This window comes from Halichoerus grypus, chromosome 5 (genome assembly GCF_964656455.1).
Source record: "Halichoerus grypus chromosome 5, mHalGry1.hap1.1, whole genome shotgun sequence".
NCBI classification, from domain to species: domain Eukaryota; kingdom Metazoa; phylum Chordata; class Mammalia; order Carnivora; family Phocidae; genus Halichoerus; species Halichoerus grypus.
In genome coordinates this window covers 150844101-150866118 of record NC_135716.1, presented here as the reverse complement: position 1 = coordinate 150866118, position 22018 = coordinate 150844101, and the positions used below count along the sequence as shown (strand labels likewise).

General features: G+C 51.7%; 1 long non-coding RNA gene across 2 annotated transcripts; it reads right to left on the bottom strand.

Moving 5' to 3' along the window:
• Window positions 1-1481: 1481 nt before the first annotated feature.
• Window positions 1482-5199, bottom strand: LOC118536567 (uncharacterized). Of its 2 annotated transcripts, none has more exons than XR_004917753.2 (4): window positions 4991-5199; window positions 3197-3423; window positions 2697-2783; window positions 1482-2479 (listed from the first exon to the last, which is right to left on the bottom strand). It is a non-coding gene; the product is annotated as an uncharacterized LOC118536567 (long non-coding RNA). The 2 variants fall into 2 exon arrangements; XR_004917754.2 differs by having other exon boundaries at window positions 3197-3295.
• Window positions 5200-22018: the final 16819 nt, after the last annotated feature.

The following is a 22018-nucleotide window of genomic DNA, read 5'->3' as shown; positions in this document are numbered from 1 at the left end:
ATCAGAAATGAAAGATGTTATAACTAGTACCACAGAAACACAAAGGATCCTAAGAGACTACTATGAACAATTATACACCAACAAATTTGACAACCTAGAGGAAACTGATAAATTCCTAGAAACATACAACCTACCAAGACTGAATCGTGAAGAGAGAGAAAATCTGAACAGACTGATTACTAGTAAGAATGAATCTGTAATCAAAAATCTCCCAACAAACCAAACTCCAGGACCAGATGGCTTCAATGGTCAGTTCTACCAAACATTCAAAGAAGAATTAATACTAATCATTTTCAAACTCTTCCAAAAAATATGAAGGAGGAAATGCTTCCAAACTTATTTTACAAGGCCAGTATTACCCAGATATCAAAACCAGAAGGATGCCCCCAAGAAAAGAAAATTAGAGGCCAATATCCCTGATGAACATAGGTGCAAAAATCCTCAACAACATATTTGCAAACCAAATTCAAGACATTAAAAAGATCATATACCATGCTCAGGAGGATTTATTCTAGGGATGCAAGGATGGTTCAACATCCACAAATCAATGTGATATACCACATTAACAAAATGAATGATAAAATCATATCACCATCTGAGTAGATGCAGAAAAAGTATTTGACAAAATTCAACACCTATTTATGATAAAAAATTTTAACAAAAGGGGGTATAGAAGACACATAACTCAAGATGATAAAGGCCATATATGAGAAGCTCATAGCTAACGTCATATTTGGTGGTGAAAAGCTGAAAGCTTTTCCTCTAAGGTCAGAAGGTACAAACTTCCAATTATAAAATAAATAAATCAGAGAGATATAAGGGATAGCATGGTGGCTATAGTTAATACTGTATTGCATATTTGAAAGTTGCTAAGAGGGTAGATCTTAAAAGTTCTCATCACAAGAAAAAAAGTCTTTCATAACTATGGATGGTGACAGATGTTAACTAGATTTATTGTAGCGATCGTTTTGCAATATATATAAATACTGAATCATTATGTTGCACACCTGAAACTAATAGAATGTTAAATGTCACTTTTAACTCAAGATGTGCGCAACTGATGAATCACTGAACTCTACCTCTGAATTTAGTAATACACTGTGTTGATGAATTGAATTTAAAAAACTACTCAATTAAGAAATAAGATTTCTGTGAAGTAAAAGTCACCAAAGAAAATTAAAAAAAAAGGAACCTGGGTCCCCGGACGATCTTGGGGAGCACAGCTATCCTATTCACCTTGGACGACATGCCTGCGTCCAAACCATTACAGGAGAGAGACAGAAACTGCTGTCCTATTTGAGCCACTATATTGTTGCCTTTCTTATCTGAAGCCTCTTACTTAGTCCGAAGACTAAAGAGTACAGTAGGCAAAGAATAAGGAATACTTGTAGGGCAGAAGATGATCATGTCCAAAGCACGAAATGTGAAAGAAGTTAGAAAGTTTTAGGAAAATATCTCACAGGATATTTTTGAGGGCCAAATGAGAGAAATGTATATAAAGTACTTAGTACGGTACCTGAAATGAAAGTCACTTTTTTTTTTTTCTGTCTGAGGTAAATGTCTTTTCAGGGCGTCATCTATAAAATGAGGGTAATGTCACCTGTATGATAGAAACAGAGGTCTGGAACTTTCTGTTCTAAGACAGTATGAATAACTTGGGGGAAATTCTATTGGGAGCAAGATTTAAAAGAGAAATAATTACCAAGAAATGACTGAGTACTCTGCCTTCCATTGATTTAAATAATTTAACTTAACAAAATCTCTGGGGCTCTTCCATTACTCAGCTCTAGCTAACACCTGTCCTGCTCAGTGGGCCCTACAAAGTATTAGCAGTCCCTTGAAGGAGCTGTGTATATTCAGGGCTCCATACTCTTTATAAGTGGGTTTTTCGGTGCTTTCTCCTCCAAGACAACTCCTTGTATTCCCCCTGCGAGACTCTGTGCCAACATCGTGTTTGCTGAGACCTTCTGGGCAGATCTGCCTGATTCCCTGTGTGTGACGGGCATCTCCAGCAAGCTGTATATTCCCTCCTATTACGGGTTCAGGCATCCGTTTTCCCTGCTAGGTTGTGAGCTCCTCCAGGGCAGGGAGCATGAGCGGGTCACGTTTGCTGCCCCAGCACCCCACCAGAGTAGGAGCTCGGTTCAACTTCGCTGAGTCAACAAGGTGTTTTGGGGCAAATACGCAAAATCAGCCGGGGCATGGGTAGATTTTAGGGATGTTAGAACGTCAGATGTAAGAAAAGAACATTGCTTCTCATTCATACATCAGTGCCTGAGCTTTGTCATTTAGGTGGCCTTAGTTCTTCTTTTGGCTTTCTGAAAATGCTCTTCTGTGGTGGCGGGAGGTCGGGAGGAGTGGTACCACATGGGCTTGGTACTCAGACCTAGCTTCTCACCGCAGCTCTGTACCAACTTGCTGGAGAAACTTGCTGAGATGGAGCGGCCAGCCTTTCTCCTCTGGGGCTCAGTTTCCTCAGCTGTAAAATGAGGAAAAAAATCCTGTCTCCCGACAGTGTTGGGAGGATCAAATTCATGTGTAAAGAGAAGCTCCTAGGCTTTTGTAGAAATGTGAGTGCTATTAGTTGTGTCCCTTAAGCTGTCCGCCCTCCGCCCCCATCCCGGTCTCCTCCTTGTGAGTTTCAGATTGTGTGGTGATCAACAGTGTGGCGTTTTGGATCGAACGCTCTGGGTTACCTGCCACTCACTAGCTGTTGACCTTGGACAAGTCGGTTCACTTCTCTGTGGTCCAGCTTCCTCATCTGCAAAATGGTGAGCACTGACCTTAAGGGGTTTTTGTAAAGATTAAGTAAACATGATGTATAAGTGTATATCTATATATTATTGTATTATTTTCTTTATATTTCTAATACTTAATAGAATAGTATATTATAGGGCACCTGGGTGGCTCAGTTGGTTAAGCATCTCTCTTTGGCTCAGGTCATGATCCTGGGGTCCTGGGATTGAGCCCTGTATCAGGCTCCCTGCTCAGCGGGGAGTCAACTTCTCTCTCTGCCCCTCCCCCCTGTTCGTGTTCTCACTCTCTCACTGTCAAATAAATAAATAAAATCTTAAAGAAAGAATAGTATATTATATATTCCATTCTACATTCTATTCTTACTACCTTATCTATAGTATATTGCATTATAGACAATAATATCATATATAGGATATATTTATGTACAAATACAACTTACAGTAGTACCTGGCATGTGGTGAGCACTGCGTAAGTATTCGTCAGTGTTTCTCTCTCTCTCCTGGTGGAGGGAGGTAGGTAGCAGGAGAGCAGCAGGCATCTGAGGAGATCAGAAGAGGGGGCTTGACAGAGGGTGAGGCCCCGTGGGAGAGAGGGGGCACCAAGGGCACACTCTCCTGGCAGATCTTAACTTGGGAATCTCTGCATGCTGGATTCACAAGGTACGTGCTGCTAAAATTAATGAAAGAACCCAGGTTTGCAAATGACCTTCTTTTAAGAAGCTCGGTGTAATTCTAGATCACCTCGCTAAAATACTGCTCTCCAACTCCTTTGCCTTTTGCAATGCTTGCTAGGGCGTCAGGAATAGGCCTGGGGCCCCGAGTGTGCACCAGGAGTTATGGAGGCCTTGCAGGCCAGGTTATCTGCCGCAGCACCCCTCCTCCCCCTCCTGAGCAGTGAACCATTGCTTGTTTGTATTGAGGTAGTAATATGGCTGAGAACTCCTGGAATGGATAATGCAAATCCCCAGATAATCCCAAATTCCATATTAGCCAGTAATTTTCACTTCCCTCTCTGCAGCTGAGTCTCTCCCAGAGCTTCCTGATGGGGGTCCGATTACCTGGCTGGCCTTTTCCACACATGGACATTAGCACGTACATTCCTTGGCACCAGGTGGGTACTTGGGAATCACTTGTTTTTTTTTTTTTTTTAAAGATTTTATTTATTTATTTGACAGAGAGAGACACAGCGAGAGAGGGAACACAAGCAGGGGGAGTGGGGGAGGGAGAAGCAGGCTTCCCACTGAGCAGGGAGCCGGATGCGGGCCCTATCCCAGGACCCTGGGACCATGACCTGAGCTGAAGGTGGACACTTAACGACTGAGCCACCCCGGCGCCCCACTGTTGAGTGACTGACAGGATAGCTTCATTGTGGCACTGACGAACCAGGTCTGTCACAGCAGAGGGCTTACCACGGGCTGTGGCTGCATGAGCCCCTTTCATCTGCACCATAACCTAAGGAGATGGGGATTGTTATCCCCATTGCACAGATGGGGAAACTGATTCTCAGAGGGGCGAAATAGCCTAGCCAAGGCAGTGGCAGAGTCAGAAAATTGGGCAAAGGTGGGAAAACATGTAGGGCCAGTTAGAGGGGGCAGAGGACCTCAGAGATGTAGAGTCAGATGTAAAGAACCCACACAATAGGGCAGGAACTCTGCCATTCAGACATCAGCAGAGGAAAGGAAGAGGCCGTGTGGCAGAGTGGAAACTGTCTAGTTTAGGAAACAGGAGGCCTGGCTGCCCTCCAGTCTTGCCGGGACTGGTCTGTGTGACCCTCCCTAAGTCTCTCTCCCTCTCTGCGCCTTAGTTTTGGCCACTCTCTTCCCAGGCTTCTAGGAACTTGAGTCCTCTCAGTTTCGCTCAGGTCACTCTGAGATTCCCAGGTCCCCATGGGCCTGGCTCTCTCAGGGGCCCCAGTGACGCCTCTGCTACTTTCCCTAACCCAGAGGTGGCACTGGGGGGGGGAGGGCACTGTCCTTCCTCTTCCTCTGTATTCCTCCTCCCGGCTCCCTCCCCTCTCTCGTCCTCCCCCTTCTTCCGAGCCTCTTCCCCAATCCTCCGCCAATCCTCCCCGCTCCCCCCCCCACCCAGCGGCCGGGGCGCGGGCCGGGCGCGCGCTGGGTGGTCCGGCGGCCGGGGGCGGGCGGTAGCCTGCAGGCGTAATTGGCATGCACGCCGTTGTAGCTGAGACCGCTTAATAAAGCATTACATATCTCACCGCTTCCATATTTCATTACCTCACGCGGAGCCCGTGAGAGGGCCCTAATGGGAGTCAGCTGTGTTTTTACTTTCTGTTGTCGGCCGGGACGGGTTTCTCTGCGCATTCTTTGAAATGAAATAATGTGATGCACGCCGCGATAAGGGCCGGCCCGTAATGAGGCCCAGGCCGCGGGGCGGCTGCTATTGCTCCAGGTGTCGCGTATTTGGGCTCCGAGGACGGCGAGGAGGAGGGGGCGGCGCCGAGGAGGAAGGGGAGGGGAAGACGCGTGGGGAGGAGGGGGAGGGGGGTAGGAGGGGCAGGGGGGGAGAGGAGGGGGAGGAGGGGGAGGAGGAGTGGAGGGAGGGGGTGGGGCCCTCCTCCTAGGAGCCGGGGCGGGGGTGGGCGGAAACCCGGGAGGGAGGAGGTGACAGCAGGATGCGGCAGAAGAAGACAGATTTGGCGAGAGGCAGGGACAGTGTCTGGCTGGAAAGCCAGCCGCCAGGGGTTCAAATCCTGCCTCAGCCCTGACTGTCCCTGGAATCCCTTTGCCCCCTAATACTCAAAGGGTTGCTGTGCTGAAACAAATGAAGGGGATTTGTAAATAGGAAAGGGCAGCATCCCACGCATGGAAAAAATGGAATCATTTATCGTGACAAAGGAACCGATGCCCTTTGAGCACCCCCTCTGGGCATGGCACCTGCCAACAATTTCAGCAGCCTTGCTTACTAAGCTCTGTTACCTTCCCTTTACAGAGGAGGAGACTGAGGGTCAGAGAGGTGGCAGAGAGGCTCCAACGCACACAGTAAGAGGCTGAGAACAGTCTTCATCATAGAACCAGATGGAGACAGGAAGACATGGGGAAAGAGATAAAGTTGGGCCACTGCCATCTGATTTGTCTACCCCGACTCCCCCCCACCGCTCCGGCCCCCCAAATTGGGCTTTCTTCTCCATCCTGTGTTATATAGGCCTCCTTGCTTGGGCCTGAGGATTTGTCTTCCTATTGGGATGAAGTGGAGGGTGGGCAGGCTTACGGGGACGGGCAGTGGTATGGGACCTTGTAGGTGGAGCAGGCTGGTTGGCTGGGAGGGGTGGGGGCCCGGAAGCCCCCTGTTCTGAGTACTCTCTGTTCAAAATTCTGTAGCCACAGTCCCTTGAAGTAAAGATGGCTCTTTGTAATTCAGCCAGCCAGACCAAAAATCATCTCTGCTTCTGTGTCCCCTCTGTCTCCATCCCTCTTTTCTCTTCCAAAAAATGAAGTCTCTTCGAGGAGTCTTGTATCTCCTCAGGGTCTCTCCTATCCACGTACTCTCACCGCCACATCCCACCCCTGCATGGCCCTGGGGCAAGCTTCCAGGCTTGCTTCTAACCCCTCAGGATTCTTCTTAAAATGCCCACCCAACTCGGCTGCTTGGTTCAGGGCTCTCTGTAGCTCTCAGGAGTGTCCAGCTTCCTAGACGTGCTGCCCAGGCCTTCCCTGCCAGGACTCAGGGACCTGCCCCACCTCCCCAGCTCCATCTCTGTTACACTCCAGCACAGACCCTAACAAACTAGGCGGATCATCTTTCCCCAAGGTCATCATCAGTGATATTTCTGAGCCACTTGTTCATCCCGTTCCTTCCGCTTGAAGTGCTCTTCCCATGTGGACCCACCTTTGGAGTCCTGCTCAATCTCCGCGCCTCAGCACAATCACTGGGCGTCCCAGGAAGGCTTCTCTCCAAGTGCTCCTGTGCCCCCGTTTCCAAGCTGGATATGCACTCTTCCTTCTCTGAGCCCCAGTTTCTCCATTTGTCTGATGGGGGGCTAGGGGGCTGATTTCTGGGCCACACCATCTCGTGACTTGACCCGACTGGGTGTTAATTTCTTCCTGAAGTAGAAACAGATAGTTTGAGATTGTCGCGGGGTTGGATGATAACTGTACTGCGTGTGCCCCCCACGTGCCAGGCATGGGACTGGCACCGCATGTGCACTGTATACGTGCACGGCTCGGGGCGAGGCGGCAGGAAACGGAGAAGCTGGGGTTTGAAGCCAAGTCACCCCAATCCCCGAGCCTGTGCATGTGCGCGTGTTTGTGTGCATATGTGCACATGGGCACGTGTGTGTGTCTGTGTGTGCACGTGTAAAATAATGGCACACAATGTCGGTGGAGCCCTTTACCCTTCTCAAAACTCTTTCACCTCCAGGAGCCCTTGGAGGCAGGTTGGGATGAAGTGACAGGGATGTAAGGACACAGATGGGCCGCTGCCTGCCTGTGGACACTGGCTCATCCTTTAAGACCTGGTTCAGATCTCCCCTCTCCACAGAAGCTGGCTGGAATCTCTGCTCAGAACCCCCTTTTTTCCATCCCTGTTCCATGCACTGTGCACATCTCTCAGGCCCAGCTTGCAGTCTGTCGCTCTGAGATCCCTGGTCCAAGACCATGAGCCCCTGAGGGCGGGGCCGAGCCCCACTCTTGGTCAAGAGAGAGCTAGGTGGGCCCAGGGGCGTAGGATGTGCTTGTGAATGACCGGTCAGGCAGGGCATGCTCTGAGGATCACTGGAGATGTACGCAAGTCCCCACTCACAGAAAAAGTGCAATAAATGGCAGCTCCTAATATTGTCACGATTTAGCACTAAGCTCTTGCTGTGGGCCAGGTTTGATGCTGCAATCCGTCTTTTATTGAATTCTCACAACATCTTTATATGAGATTGATGTTACAACCCCATTTTACCCATGAGAACACTGAGGCCAAGGACAGCTAAATAACTTAGCTGAGACGACAGAGCTCATCAGTGGCGGAGCCAAGGCCCAAATCCAGTTGCATGCGCCTTGGAGGCCCGTTGCTTCCGCACCGCATCACACAGATCAGATTGCTGGCTGCTTGTGTTCCCTGGGCCTGTCAAGCAGGGCTCCTCTATTGATTAACATGCAAATGATTTTTTGAGAGAGGGCTTAAGTGTAGTTTGGTCCCAGCCAGCCACAGCTGAGATCTGCAACCCAAGCCCCAGCCCTTGCCAACCCGCTCTATCAGGTTTTCATCTCTAGAGTGATTGACGGGTATTTTTTTCCCTCCCTGACCCAGAACGCCAGGCCTCCAATACTACTGAAATGTTTGCACAATCTTGAAGCATTTATTTAAAAGTTGCTTTTCCCCAAAGGGCCCGGCCTCAGCCAGATCCTGAGCCAGATCCAAAAAAACAAACAAATCCTATCTTTACAAGCTCCTCAGCTGGGCTGTGTGGGGCGGGTGGGGGTAGGGGGTCTCTTGGGCCTACCTTTCCCTTGGCTGGCTGACAGGCCCGCCCGGGGGGCACGGAGCCCGCCTGCCTGTTTACAGCCCTTTCCAATTCACAGGCCAAACAGGAAAGGGGTGGGGGCTCGGGGAGGGGGCAAATGTCAGAAATCACAAATAGCACAGTTGCTCCTCAAAGCGATAGGCGGTGGAGATGTGATGGGGATGGGGCTGGGTGGCTTTCTTGAATGAACATGACAAACTCAGGCCCCAGCCCCAACTTGGCAGGTCTCAGCACTAAGTGCTCAGCCCCCTACAACCCCCAGAGTGTCGAGGCTGGGGGCAGGGGTCCCTCGGGAGGTGTCAGAGCACTTGACTGCTAGGCCTGGTTGGGTCTGTGAGCTTGGAAAAGTCCCTCCTCTCTGGCTTCCACCATTGTGGGACCACAGAGGCAGCTGGTCTCCAGCCCTGGCGTCCTCTGCTGCTGAATAATGCCCATTCTAGACTTTTCTTCCGGGCAAATCAAGGGGGAGAGGGGGGACTCCCATTTACGGAGGGCATTTGTGTGGGGCTGGTACCGTGCTTGGTGCTTTATGGGGATTGTCTTGTTTACTTTTCACAACAGCTCTGAGACCTACTCCCATTAACCCCTTCTGCAGGTGAGGAATCCAAGGTCAGGATGGGAGCGCCAGGCCTGTCAGGGCCCCTCCTCGCTGTCTCCTGGTACCTCCTGGCAAAGTAGTGTCGTTCCTGTGGACCGTGGAAGGCCTGCTTTAGAACATGGTCTGTGCAGAGCGCGGCGTGGCCTGCCTTCATGTGCCCCGTCATGGCACCGAGGTGACGGAAGTGCTGTGCGGACGGGGAGCCCGAGAGCTGGCAGGTGGCAGTCTTTTACCCAACTTCTCACGGTTACTGAGGGGCCAGTTGGCCACACATGGGCAAATTGAGGCCTGTGTCTCGGAGGGCCCCAGCCAGTCCCCGGAGGTACTGCCTAGGAAACCAGACTCAAATGTTTTGATTTTTATCCAAAGCCCCCTTCGTGTGCAGCCCCCGTGCTGGGTTCCCATTGGGCATCATCCACCCCTGAGGCTGGCTCTCTGCTGCCAGAGTTCTGGAAGAACTCACAGTCTCTAACGGCCTCTGTGCCCAGGTCCCTGCCCCAGGCAGGGTGATGGCTACCTCAGCTGGGTGTCATTTCTCACACAGACCGGGCATTCCCACACCTCCGGCTCAGCCTTCCGGAGTACTTCCTGTGTCATCTTGGGCGAGCCATTTCAGAGGGGGACCTTCTACCATGGTGGCCGTGCTCTGTGACCACTAGTCCAAGCTGATGGATGGCAGCTGCTTGCCCCTCTTGCTCCTTCCAGCTGGCTGTCCTAAGTCTGGCTGGGAGCTGCCGTGGAGCGACCAGTCGCTTGACTGGCTTCTCCTCGCCCCAGCCACCCACTCTGTGAGCAATCCGTGCTGAGTTTGGGCCAGCATGATGACCTCAAAACAATTGTGCACACAGGCTGGGAGCTCTGGGAAGAGGCTCCCCCTCTCCCATCTGAGAGCCCTGCTGGGGCTAGGCCCCTCTGACTGCCCCCCGTGTCTGCAGAGCCCAGCACGGAGCCTGGCACCGAACAGGTGCCCACTAAGTACGTGTTTCTTTTTTTTTTTTTTTAAAGATTTTTTTTTTTTTTAAAGGTTTTATTTATCTGACAGAGAGAAAGACAGCCAGAGAGGGAACACAAGCAGGGGGAGTGGGAGAGGGAGAAACAGGCTTCCCGCGGAGCAGGGAGCCCGATGCGGGGCTCGATCCCAGGACCCGGGGACCATGACCTGAGCCGAAGGCAGACGCTTAACGACTGAGCCACCCAGGCGCCCCTAAGTACGTGTTTCTAAAGGAACGCAACCCCGGGCAAGTCATTTCAGTTCTCTGAGCCTCCGTTTCTCCTCTGTACGATGGGGATAATAACACTCCTTAACTCATGTTTATTGTGAAGATTAAGAATAACAGTCCGTGAAAAGTGTTGAGGAGAGTGTCTGGTGTGTACTGATAATGATCCCGTGTGCTCAGAGAGATGGAGTCTCAGTGAAGGTTCAACATCACACAGCCAGAAAGTAGCAGAGTTAGGAATGAAATTCAGGGTTGTCTGATTCTAGAAACTGGAATATTGACCAGTATTGAATGTGCCCTGAAGTAGAGATCCCTGGCTGACCTGCGGCATCCGCTTTCTCCCTATTTCAGAGTCATAGAACCTCCAGATTTTAGTTGAGCACGTGGCCAGCAAGAAGAGACCATGTTTTCCAGGCTCCCCTGTGGCTGGCTGTGGCTGTGTAATCGAGTTCTGGCCAGTGACTGCGGTTGTGTGGGGAACGACCTGGAAGTGTCCTGAAAGGGAGTGGGCATGCGCATCCCTTCCCCACCCTCCTCTCTGGTGGTTGGGATTCTGACCTAAGAGCTAGAGCACCAGTCATCAGACATCTAGGATCATGAAGTGACAGCAGGAGAATGAAACCATACATGGACATACAGACAGAAGGAACTGGGTCCCTGACAATGCAGGATCCATCATAGCAGCCTGTTCTTGAAGCCAAAGAGAAACTTTACTCTGTTTAAGCCACTGTTATTTTGGGTATGGACATAATCCTGATTACTTCACTGCTTCTTGTTGGTAGACTGTCAGTAACTAAATGTGTCCTGCCATAACATCGATCAGACTGTGGCATTTTAAAAATGACCTGGCTTTGTCACGAGATCAAGCCCCGTGATGGCAGGGACCCTGATTTCTCACTGCTGGTCTCCATGGACTGGTTCGCTGCCAGGTACCCAGCAGGGTCGGTGGTTCTCAATTGTGACAGCTTAGCTACCCTGGAGCCCCATTTCCCAGAATTCCCTTCCCTACATGGTTCTAGGTTAGCGGGGGCTGTAGGAGATGCTTTGCTTGAGATTTGGAAGGTGGCCGTGCAGCGGCGGCTGTATTTTTTGTGTGTGGGGCCCAAGTTCACACTCCGTCACTTCTTTGCTGGCTGGGCTTCATGGGCTCCGGGGCTCCTCCAGCTCTCGCCCCATCTCCTGCTTCAGCGTCCCTGACCTCTGGACCTGCTGAGTGTGCAGCTTTGTGCCAAAGAGCACCAGCTTCTCCTAGACGCATCCAGTCATTGAAGTTAGAAGCTTAGAGTGGTAAGAATCCTCGTGGCTCTAGTTGGTCCTTCCTTCTCCTAATTCACAGCGACTTCGCCTCCTCACTGCCTGCCCTGGGGTCTTCAGGTTCTAGACCAGACATGGAAGCACGCAGAAGATCTAACCAGCTTTCATGATTGCATAAGATCAAATCCTTACAATAAATCCCTTATTCTATGTACTTTCTTTTTTTTTCCAAAAAGATTTATTTATTTTTTATTTAAGAGAGAGAGAAAGAGAGCTCATGCATGTGCGAGCAGGGGTAGGGGTTGGGAGATGGGAAGGGGCAGAGGGAGAGGGAGAGAAAGAATCTCAAGCGGACTACCCACCCAGTGTGCTGAGCCCAACATGGGGCTTGATCCCATGACTCTGAGTCCATGACCTGAGCAGAAATCAAGAGTTAGATACCCAACCAACCAAGCCACCCATGGGCCCCTCTACTATCTTCTGATCAAATCCTGATTGAACATAGGTATTCAATAAGCCCTTATTAAATGAATTAAGAAATGATTTATATGACTGGTCCTCTGATATGTGGTACCTGCTAATGGACATCTATCTCTACCTGCTCGGAGGCTGAAGCAGGTAGAAGAGGACTTAGGTTCAAACTCTAGGACCATATTTTTCCCCATCCTCATGGACACAGCATATTCAATTATGTCCAAGGGGAGTCTGAAGGGGCCAGAGAACTATAGGGAGCTGGGGGAGAACATAAGATGGGGCTGTGGGGCAATTTTTGGGTGGCTTGAGTGCAGGCTCCAGTCAGTCTGACAATACCTATCTCTGCCCCAGAATGGGGACCTAAGGTAACTTCTGCTTTTTTGATCAGCCTTTGTAGAAAGGACAAGGAGAAATACCTTGGTTAATGTATCTGAATCTTTGATTTCATTTCCACTTATAGGATTCAAGGGATGTTGTTGGCTCCTTGTAATGCCCAGAGAACCCTCCAACAGCTCCCCTTTAGCCTCATGATAAAGGTCAAGCCCATTAAATCTGTGTGCGAGACTTTCTGTGACCTCATTACTTCCATCTGGGGTTCTCCTTGAACCACAGCCCATGTAATAATGTCCCACGTCATCTGGGCTTCACTTCAGTGAAATTGAATGAATCAGATTGTAGGTCTGTACACTGATAAGTTATCTTCTGTTATTCTGTGCCATCAAGAGCCTCAATTTTAAGATTGAATCCCCCCCCACACACACACACCCAGGTCAGGAGGCCCTTCCTGGAAGTAGGGGAGTTAAGTCCAAAGTTTATATCCCTTAAGAGAGAGCTGTTTGTCTGTTCATCCATCCATCCATCTGTCCGTCCATCCATCCATCCATCCATCCATCCATCCATCCATCCATCCAACCATCCATCCGTCTATCCACTTACTGTCTTTTCAGTACTCTCTGATTTTACTCTGGGCCAGGCCTTATCCTGGGAGCTGAGGACCCAGAAATGAATCAGATAGATTTCCTGCTCTTGAGCAGTCCATAGGAGGATAGACAGTCTCATTTTCCTGTGGCTGGTTGGGTGGGGCTATATAATTTATCCTCAAGTGATGTTAATGCTCAATAAACATTATTTTCCTTCCTTCCCTTTTCCTTATAAGACAACTCCCAAGGGTTACTCCAGTTGAGTACCAGGGAGATGCCCCTCAGAATGGAGACTGACTTTCTCCCCCAGTTCATTTTGGTCGGAGGGACTACAGTATAGTTCACTCCTCAAGAGCCTTTGGGAATTCCTCCACCTCACTGCATATGGAATAAAGTACAGATTTGTTAGTAAGGCAATCAAGAAATCCCAGACTTCTTAGTAGAATCTCTGTCTCCATCCATCCACCTGTCCATCTGTCTGTCCTTCCACCTATCCATCTGTCCATCCAGCCATTTATTCAGTCAACAAACACTGATGTCTTTTCTCACCTTCCTTTACTTCTTTTCTGTCTTTTCATGCTCAGTGTTTCTAAATGGCTAGCTTCCTTGGCCTCATGCCTGTGTGGGCAGGCTCTTCCTGTCACATTGGAGTGAGGGCTGCTGCTCCCCATCTTTGCCTATTACTTCCTACTTTTTCTTCAAGGCCAAACTCAGAGGTCACTTCCTCCATGAAGCCTCGTCAACCGTCTTCCCTCTGGGTTTCCATTCCTAATGGTTGGTCTCATGACGGGACATATATATCATAGCACTGTTTCTGGGTCTTTCTGTGGCATACTGACCTCCACCTCCACTTTACCAGGGTGGCCTCTGTGTACCGTTGTTTAGGTTGCGTGCTGCACAAGAACACCCAGCTGAGGGATGTGCCCTGATCAGGGCTGCCTCTGCCCAGAGGACAGAGTGTCCCTCCCCTCCCCAATTCATACAAAGGTACCTACTCTCCGAGTGATAGGTTCAAGTGGCTGAGCCTACCCACAGGGGGCACGTTTTTCTATTATCCCACGCAGGAGTTATTTGAGCTGGTGGTGGCCTCCCCTGATTCTAATTTCGTGGAGGCTGGGATCATGTTGGGTTCTCTGTTCCCCCAGCAGCACCGGGTCTCAGAGACCTCTGTGAATGTTCTTGGAAAGAAAGAAGGAGGAAAAGGAGAGGGAGAAGGAGAAGAAGGCTATCAGTAGCAAATCTCGGTTCCCTGGGCCTTTGAGGGGGAAGGACTCAACGCTCACCTCGCAGGGAAAGGAGGCTTCTGGGCCGATACAGTGGTGGCGGCAGGTTTGTTTGGAAATTCTCCAGTAAGCGGGATGCTTGGACCTGTCACCCAGTGACCTGGAGAGCTTGCTGGAGGACCTGCAGACCAGGGCTCCTCCAAATATTGTTTTAAACTGATTGATGCCACGCCAGGCAGAAAAGGGGCAGGCATTTTTCATACATGAAAAACAATACATTCTGGGGCCAAAATGAAATTATTTTCCATTTATACGATAACAGGCAAGGAGACAAAGACGATGTTTGAGGACATTTAAACCCTCAAAATCATTAGTCACTGTCCCAGCGGGCTACACAAATAAATGATCAATGCACAGAAAAACAAGGCTCTCCGAGGTGTTTGCCCAAGACCACTTATGTGTCAAACAGACTTATTAGATGTGAAGGGAATGATTATTTGTACAAAGTGAAATGAACATGTGCAATAATATTGTAAAATGTTTATTAGTCTAGAGTGTGCTGAACGTTCCTAAAATATATCAGCTTCTCAGCTTGCATTTAATGTACTGTTATAAATGATATCACATCCTTCCAAGCCGATTTTCCGCTTAATGTTAAGCTTCTTTGCTGGGGAAATCGTGTTTTCAGATCTCAAGTATGAAAACACTGTGGGGTTAAACTCTCCCCTCTCCTCCTCAACCCCCACCTCCGTCAGTTACCTCCCTATAAAACTTGTCCTGAGTCTGGCCGGGAGGGACAGGGCAGTTGGTCGGGCCAGATGGTGGCTAGAAAAGGAAAAGGCGGTGAGTGAGCTCTTGCGGTGGGAACAACGTTAGACTGGAAATCCAGACTCAGATTTCAGGATCTGCTCACGAATCCCCAGCTGTATGACCTTGGGAAAGTCCCTTCCCTTCTTTGGGCCCCCATCATCTCCATCAGAAAATGAGAATCTCTAAAGAGACTTCCAGAGCTAAACATTGGTATATTCTAAATCCCTGCTTGCTGAGTCACGAGTCTGGATGACCAGATGAGACGCTGGAAGTGAACAAATAAACTGCTATAGAAAAAGTCTTATTTTTTTTCTATGATGTTGGCAAACTTCTACTCAGCCTTCAAGGCCCTGCCCAGATTTCCCGCCTTTGGGAAGCCTTCTCTGATCTCCTAAGCAGTCTGTCAGTGAGTTTTCTTTGCTCTGACAGTACCTCATCCTCACGTCTGTTACTGTACTTCTCACCCCACCAGCCTGTGGTGTCACCATGGCTCTGTCACCAAAGCCAGGCACAGAATTGCAGCTCAGGGCATAGTTACCGGATGCCGGATGGGGAAGGGCAGAGCTGGTGTCCGGTGTGACCTTAGACATTCTCCATCACCTGGCCTGCATTTAAAGGTAGGAGTTTCAGCTGGAGCGGGGAAGGGACCCTCCCAGGTTTGCCCTTTGGCACCAGTGGAGTTCAAGGGATGAAGAGGGGCTTTGCAGGCTTTCTGGGAAGGGTCAGGTGGAACACTTCCTACGATCTGTCACCTCCCCACTTACTGTGGTCTGCATGTTTGTGTCCCCCTTAAATTCATATATTGAAACCCTAATCCAGAATGGGATGGTATTAGGAGGTGGGCCTTTGGGAGGTGATGAGGTCATGAGGGTGGAGCCCTCCCGAGGCGATTGACGCTCTTCTAGGAAGAGACGCGGGAGAGCTAGCTACCCCTCCCCTGCCCCACCCTCTCCACGTGAGGACACGGGTGCTGTCCTCGAGCCAGGAAGTAGAGCTCGCTCTCACCGAACCTGACCGTGTGGCGCCCTTATCCTGGACGTCCCAGCCTCTAGAGCCGTGAGAAAGAATTTCTGTTGTTTAAGTGACCTACTCTAGTAAGTTGTTGTAACAGTGCAAACTGACTAAGATAGCACCCAAAAATGGGGGGCAGGGGAGCCCAGCCAAATCCCATGTCCTAGGCCCTGGCAGTCAATGGGAGGTGGAGGTGGTGGGCAGTTCTGGGCATCAGGTACGGGTATGGGGCTGGCTTGGGAGGTTGTGGAGGTGGATGGGCAAAAGGGGAGCCTCCGGTTTCCTGGCTGAGTGTTTCCCACCCCCCACTTCCTGTCTCCCCTGTTTCCTTGAAGGTCTCCTGCAGTGTGGTCTACTGTGGGCCTAAATGATGGTCTGGGCCCCTCAGTCCAGGGCAAGCTGATAGCCGGACATGCATTCAAGAATGCTGGTCAGCTCAGCGGCCGCGTTCGTGGGGGCAGGAGGTTCAGTTGAGGGAGGAGTCGAGCAGGTCCGAGCAGGGCAGGGATGGAGCCCCCTCCTCCTCCCAGGAAGGACAGAAAGCATCCTACATGAAAACATACACTAACAGAGGAGAAAATGAAGTTAGCAGTAAGTCATCAAGGCAAAGAGAGCAAAGTGGAGGAGGGTAGAATGGATTCAGGAGGGACTCCTGCCCTGAGGTCTTGCCTGCATTTCATTCTTGGCTTCCCAGCAGAGCGGACACAAGCAAGTAGGCCATTTATAGCGTCCACGAGATAAACACAGGCCCTTTGCTTAGAAGAAGTGCAAATCCCTGTGGCGTTGAGGCCTGAGAAAAATGTCCCCTGTGAGTTCTTTTTTTTTCCCTGAAGATTTTATTTATTTATTTATTTATTTGACAGAGAGAGACACAGCGAGAGAGGGAACACAAGCAGGGGGAGTGGGAGAGGGAGAAGCAGGCTTCCCGCTGAGCAGGGAGCCCGATGCGGGGCTCGATCCCAGGACCCTGAGATCACGACCCGAGCCAAAGGCAGACGCTTAACGACTGAGCCACCCAGGCGCCCCTGCCCTGTGATTTCTTAACACGGGGCAAACGGCGTCCTCCACAGCTGCCTGGCAGCAACCTAAGCTGGACTTTCTCCCTCCTCTTCCTCTTTCTTGTCCTGCTTCCTTTGTTGCACCTTCTTTTTCTCCTCTCGGCCTTCTCCTGTCCGCGCACGGTTAGTGAAGCCGTCCTGAGGACCCAGGAGGTGCTCAGGTTGAACCTGGGGAGCTGGTAGGGCACTTGGAGCGGGGGAGATGGGCCCTGGCCTGGGCTTCGGTTGGCCTGCAAGTGGTCCCCGCCAAGCAGCTGGGCAGGGCACGTTCCGGGGCATCCCCTCGGAAGGGCAGATGTGCTATATTGAGCATCTTCTACTGAGTGCCCTCTGCGTGCCACGTGTTGGGCATGTCCTACCTTAACTCATGTAATCTCACACCTCCGTTCAAGGTGGCTCATCTTGTTCTCAAGGTCATGGGCCGACTAGGAAGAATGGCTCTTGGCGCCAGGTCCTTGGATTCCAAGCTTGCCCATGATGGCTGCACTTTTCTGCAAGCTTGGGCATGTCTGTGGTCTTGGGTTTCAGTTTCCCCACCTGTACCCTGAGGGCCAGGTACCCCTGAGGGTTGCTTTACCCGGATGGTCTGTGGTTGCCTGACTCTCTGAGTCCCCCTCTTCAGTGGGCTGGGGTGGGGGCAGGGGGGAAGCACAGGGACTGCTTCTGGCTTTGCCCTAAATAATGTGGATCATCCTCCTCATCCTCCTCACCCTCGCCCTCTGGGTAGAGGCTGCTCCTGCCTGGTTGCCTTGGGGTCTGTCCCTGGATCGGGCCTCTCCCTGCCCCCTCACTGCCGAGAGGGACTCTGCTCGCCTGGTACCTGCATTCCGCAGGCGGGCCTGGAGGCTCACTGTGTAACTCAGAGTCCTTCCCGTGTCCACACGACTGGGCTCCTGCTTACCCTCTGACGTTCCCCCCACTCCCAGTGCTCCCAGCATCCCTCTCATTGAGACAACCCTTGTGACTTCCATGTTACTGACGGCGACTCGGACGGCCGTGACTGACCACACTCTCAGGTTTCCGTGGCTTGGCGCGTCAGCTGGTGTCTTGCTCACATTCTCCTGGCTCATGCGATGACTCAGGGACCCAGGAGCCTTCCATTTGGTGGCTCAGCCATCCCTAGTGTGCTGGGGTCCTCTGCGCTCCACTGGCCCGTAGGGGTAGAGACCTGACGGAGCACGCGGTGGGTTTCTGGCCCAGGCCCACGGGTGGCACATACCACTCCCTCGCATCCCATCTACTGGAACCTAGTCCTGTGGCCACATCGGACTTTAAGGGAGGCTGGGAGACATAGCTCAGGTGGGTGCTCAGGATGACGCGGAAGTGCGTTTGCTGAACAGCTCATCAGCCCCTGCCGTGGCCTCCAGAGACTTCTGCTTTACCTTCGGCAGGACTGAGGGCTGGGCAGGCAGTCTTAGCATCCCTGTTTCACAGGCTTGGAGAGGCTGTCCTGCTTGCCCAAGGTCACATAGTGACCCACTCACTAGTGGGTGGAAGAGACCAGGGCCTATGTGCTCTCAAGTGGGAAGCTGCCCAGCCCCCCCCCCCGCCCCCAGGACCTCCCCAGACTGGGGCTTCCTTCAGGCTCTTTCCAGGCTCCACCCGTGTTAGAGATGACCAAGAACCTGGCTGCCGCTTTCAGGTGGCAGCTTCTGGAGCCCAGGACCATCTCTGCGCCTCTGTCGGCCTTGGTGCGTGGCGTGGGGCCGGCCATGGGCCTCTCACAGAGCACTGAGCAGGGACGGGTTGCTGAAAGGGAAGAAGGCGGAGAGAAGGCGAGTGGGAGGAAGGAAGAACCAGTATGCGAACCGTGTGTGAACAGGTGGTGAATGCATGAACGTGTCTCCTGCATGAACAAATAGCTTCCCTCACCATGACCAGGTGAGCCTTTTAAGAGCAGGCAGCCCATATCACTGTCCTGCTGAAATCCCTCTAGCAGCTTCCCTCTGCAGGCAGAGTAGAATCCCAATCCTCCCCTCACCCAATCCCACACCCCTGGGCCCTCCCTGCCGGCCCTGCAGCCACAAGGGCCCGCCCTGACCCCTGGGAAGAGTGGACCCAGGCCTGTCTGGGCCCCGAGGCTGACCTGTGTGTGTTCCATCAGCGGGTTCCCTAGTAGTCGGGCCTCTAGTTGGGTTTGTCCAATGGGAGGCACCCCAGGAGATCACAAGGAGGGAGTAGAGCGGGTCAGGGTGTTTGCTCCCCCTGCTCCCCCCCTGCGGGTGCCCTGGGCTGGCTGTGTCTTGACCAAAGCCTATCACTGCTCTCAAGGAGGCTGACTCTAAGTTCCAGCCACCATCACCCCCTGCAGAGCGGGGACCGCTTTGCCGCCCCCGGTCCCCGGCTATCGCTCTGTTCCTTAGGTTTCCCCGCATCCTCTCCTTTTCCATTACCTGCTCTGTAAAGAAACCCTGCTTGAAATCTCCTGTTTTGTGTGTGCTCCTATGTCCTGTGGTGACGCTGACTGACGCACCGCCCACCTCCTGGCCTCTGTCCTTGCTCTTCCCGCCGCCTGCTACATACTCTGCCCTCTGCTCTTTGCATCAGCAACAACATTTCAACTTGAAGCTCTCGGCCTGACTGCCGCCTCCTCAGAGAAGCTTTCCCAGAGAGGAGCCAGCTTTAGCCAAGGGGAACCCCTCAGTAGTGAGTCTCACTCCCTTGACCCTGAGTGATTTCCTTCATTGTACTTATCCGGGTTTGGAACGTTTGTCTGGCTTTCTCTGCTGGCACGGAAGCTCTGCGAGAGCAGGGGCTTTGTCTCCCTTGCTTGCTTCTGTGTCCCCTGAGCCTAGGACAGTGCCTCGCACCGAGTAGGCCCTTACTACCGATGACCATTGAATTTATAAATAAGATGGATTTAATGTTCAAATCAGTGAGTAGCATAAATGAATGAACGTGATTGGCAAGTATATAATCTGAATTAATTGAAAGGAGGAGTGGGTTTTGGCAAATCCGTAACAAATGAATGACTGGGTAGACGTGTGAGGGAAACAAGGAGTCAGTGAATGACTACAAGAACGGGTGTGTGGGCTTGTTTGAACATTCAACGGACAACGCAGCTGTTTCTGTCTCCTTGGCACAACAGTGGCCTTTTGCACTTGATCTTAGCCAAAAGGCTGAGAAATTATGAACAGGAACCCAGGAGGTGAGGCAGTGTCCTTAGGGTGTGTGTGGGGGGTGCGGTCTGGAACAGGAGGTCCCCGGACATCTGGGACGTGGGCAGAGTGCGGTGCTGTGACAGACCCTAGCCTCTTGATGGAGGTCAGCAAGGATGGACCTTCTGCCCCACAGGTTCTGATTTTGGACCCTGGCTTCTCTGCCTCAAAGCAGCTCCTTTTCCCACCAGAGCCTTTTCTGTTGGAAAGTTCTCCTGGGAAGGGCACACCTATCAGCTACCTACTCCTGGGTGCAGATTCATAAGAATTGCTCACACAGCCAAAAAATCATCACTGGCAAGCTTCTCCAAGAAGTCGTTGTGCTGAGTGAGCCAGGCCCTGTCGCCACACTCAGGGGCTGGTGGTCCCGTGGGGGATGGTGAATAAAGTGGGGTCCACCCATGGTGCCGTGGGAGTTCAGCAGAGCTTGTGCTATCAGACCTCTCCTCAGTGAGGGAGCACCCTACGGGGCCCCGTCAGAGACTAGGGGAGGGAGGACACACGCCCAAGCAAGTTGGGAAGGTGATGGGAGGCCAAGGACACCGTCTCCCAGGCCAGCATGGCACCAATGTCTTCTTCATGCTCTTCTTGGCAGGAACGATCTTTTCTCATCCCTGAGCTCCTGTAGCCCCCACCCGGGGCAGAGAAATGGCCATTCCCTTTCTCGGCTGGACCCCAAGGCCAGAGAGAGGAGGTGCCCTGTCTGCGGTGGCCCACAGAACCAACATCTGCCTCTCTCTGCTATGGACAGAATCCATGTCTCACCGCTGTCCCTCGGCGCTTGCATGAGGCCGGGAGCTTGGTGAGGGGGCAAGGCAGCCGCGTGGAGCTGAGCATCACTTCTCTGATCCAGGTGTCAGTGCGTGCGTGTGTGTGTGCGTGCGCGTCCTGATGGGAACTGCAGGACCCTTCTGCTGCAGGTTGAATTGCGTCCTCCCAAAATTCATATATTGAAGTCCTAACCTCTAGAACCTCAGAGTGTGGCCTTATTCGGAGGTAGGGTCTTTACAGAGGTAACTAAATTAAAATGCAGTCGTTAGGGTGGGCCCTAATCCAATCTGACCGGCGTCCTTATAACAAGGGGGGTTTGGGGACGAAGACTCACACCATGTGAATGAAGATGAAGGCAGAGATTGGGTGATGTTTGCACAAGGCAAGGAACGCCAAGGTTGCCAGCAAACCACCAGAAGCCGAGAGAGGACCAGGTTCTCCCTCATAGCCATTAGAAGGAGCCAGCCGTGCCAGCACCTTGATTTCGGGCTTCTATACTCCAGAACCGCGAGACAATACATTTCTGCTGTTTAAGCCACTCTGTTAGTGGTATTTTGTTATGGCAGCCTGGGGAACCTAATAAACTCTCTCTGGTCTGCAGGCTTCTAGAGCTTTAGAGGTGAGGACCTACTGTGTGCAAGCTTGAAGGGGCAGCACAGTGTGGCAACAAGAGTGGACAGGGGGCAGGAACTGAGTTCTGGTCCCAGATCTGCCACTCACTTGTTGGGCTCCATCTCTCTGCTTATGAACCAAAGGAGTGGGGGTTCAAGATTTCTAACTGGTGCTTTCTTAGGAGAAGTGAAAAGGGGGCCCACCCAGCCAGGGTGACGCAGGGAGTGAGCCTGAGAGCTCAGCCTTCATTTCTTGCATGGTGATCACTCCTTTGCCCTCAGTACCTCCTAATTGGGTCCACGGCAAGCCTGACCTCGCCTCCTCTGATGCTCTTTTCTCAGCCCCTGGGTGGCCTTGGTGGTGATGGTGGTGGTGATGTGTGTGTATGTGTGTGTGTATGTGTGAGATGAGGCCTGGCTGTTTGGAAAGGCATCTTCCTGAAGGAGGGAGCAGTGAGTAGGCCCCACTGGTATTCTGTGAGTTCCAGTGCAGCCTCCCCAGGCTGCCTGGATGGGTGGCCTGTGGCCCTTGGACCCACAGTGCAGAGGCACAATATGTCTTTGTCTGGCCAGGGCTTCTGAGGACCATGGAGGCTGATTACATGCTCCACCAGTATTTTCTTGGGGTCCCTAGTGGGAGGCTTGGTGCCCTAGCTGTCTTTCTGACTTCCCTTCCTGCCTGCCTCC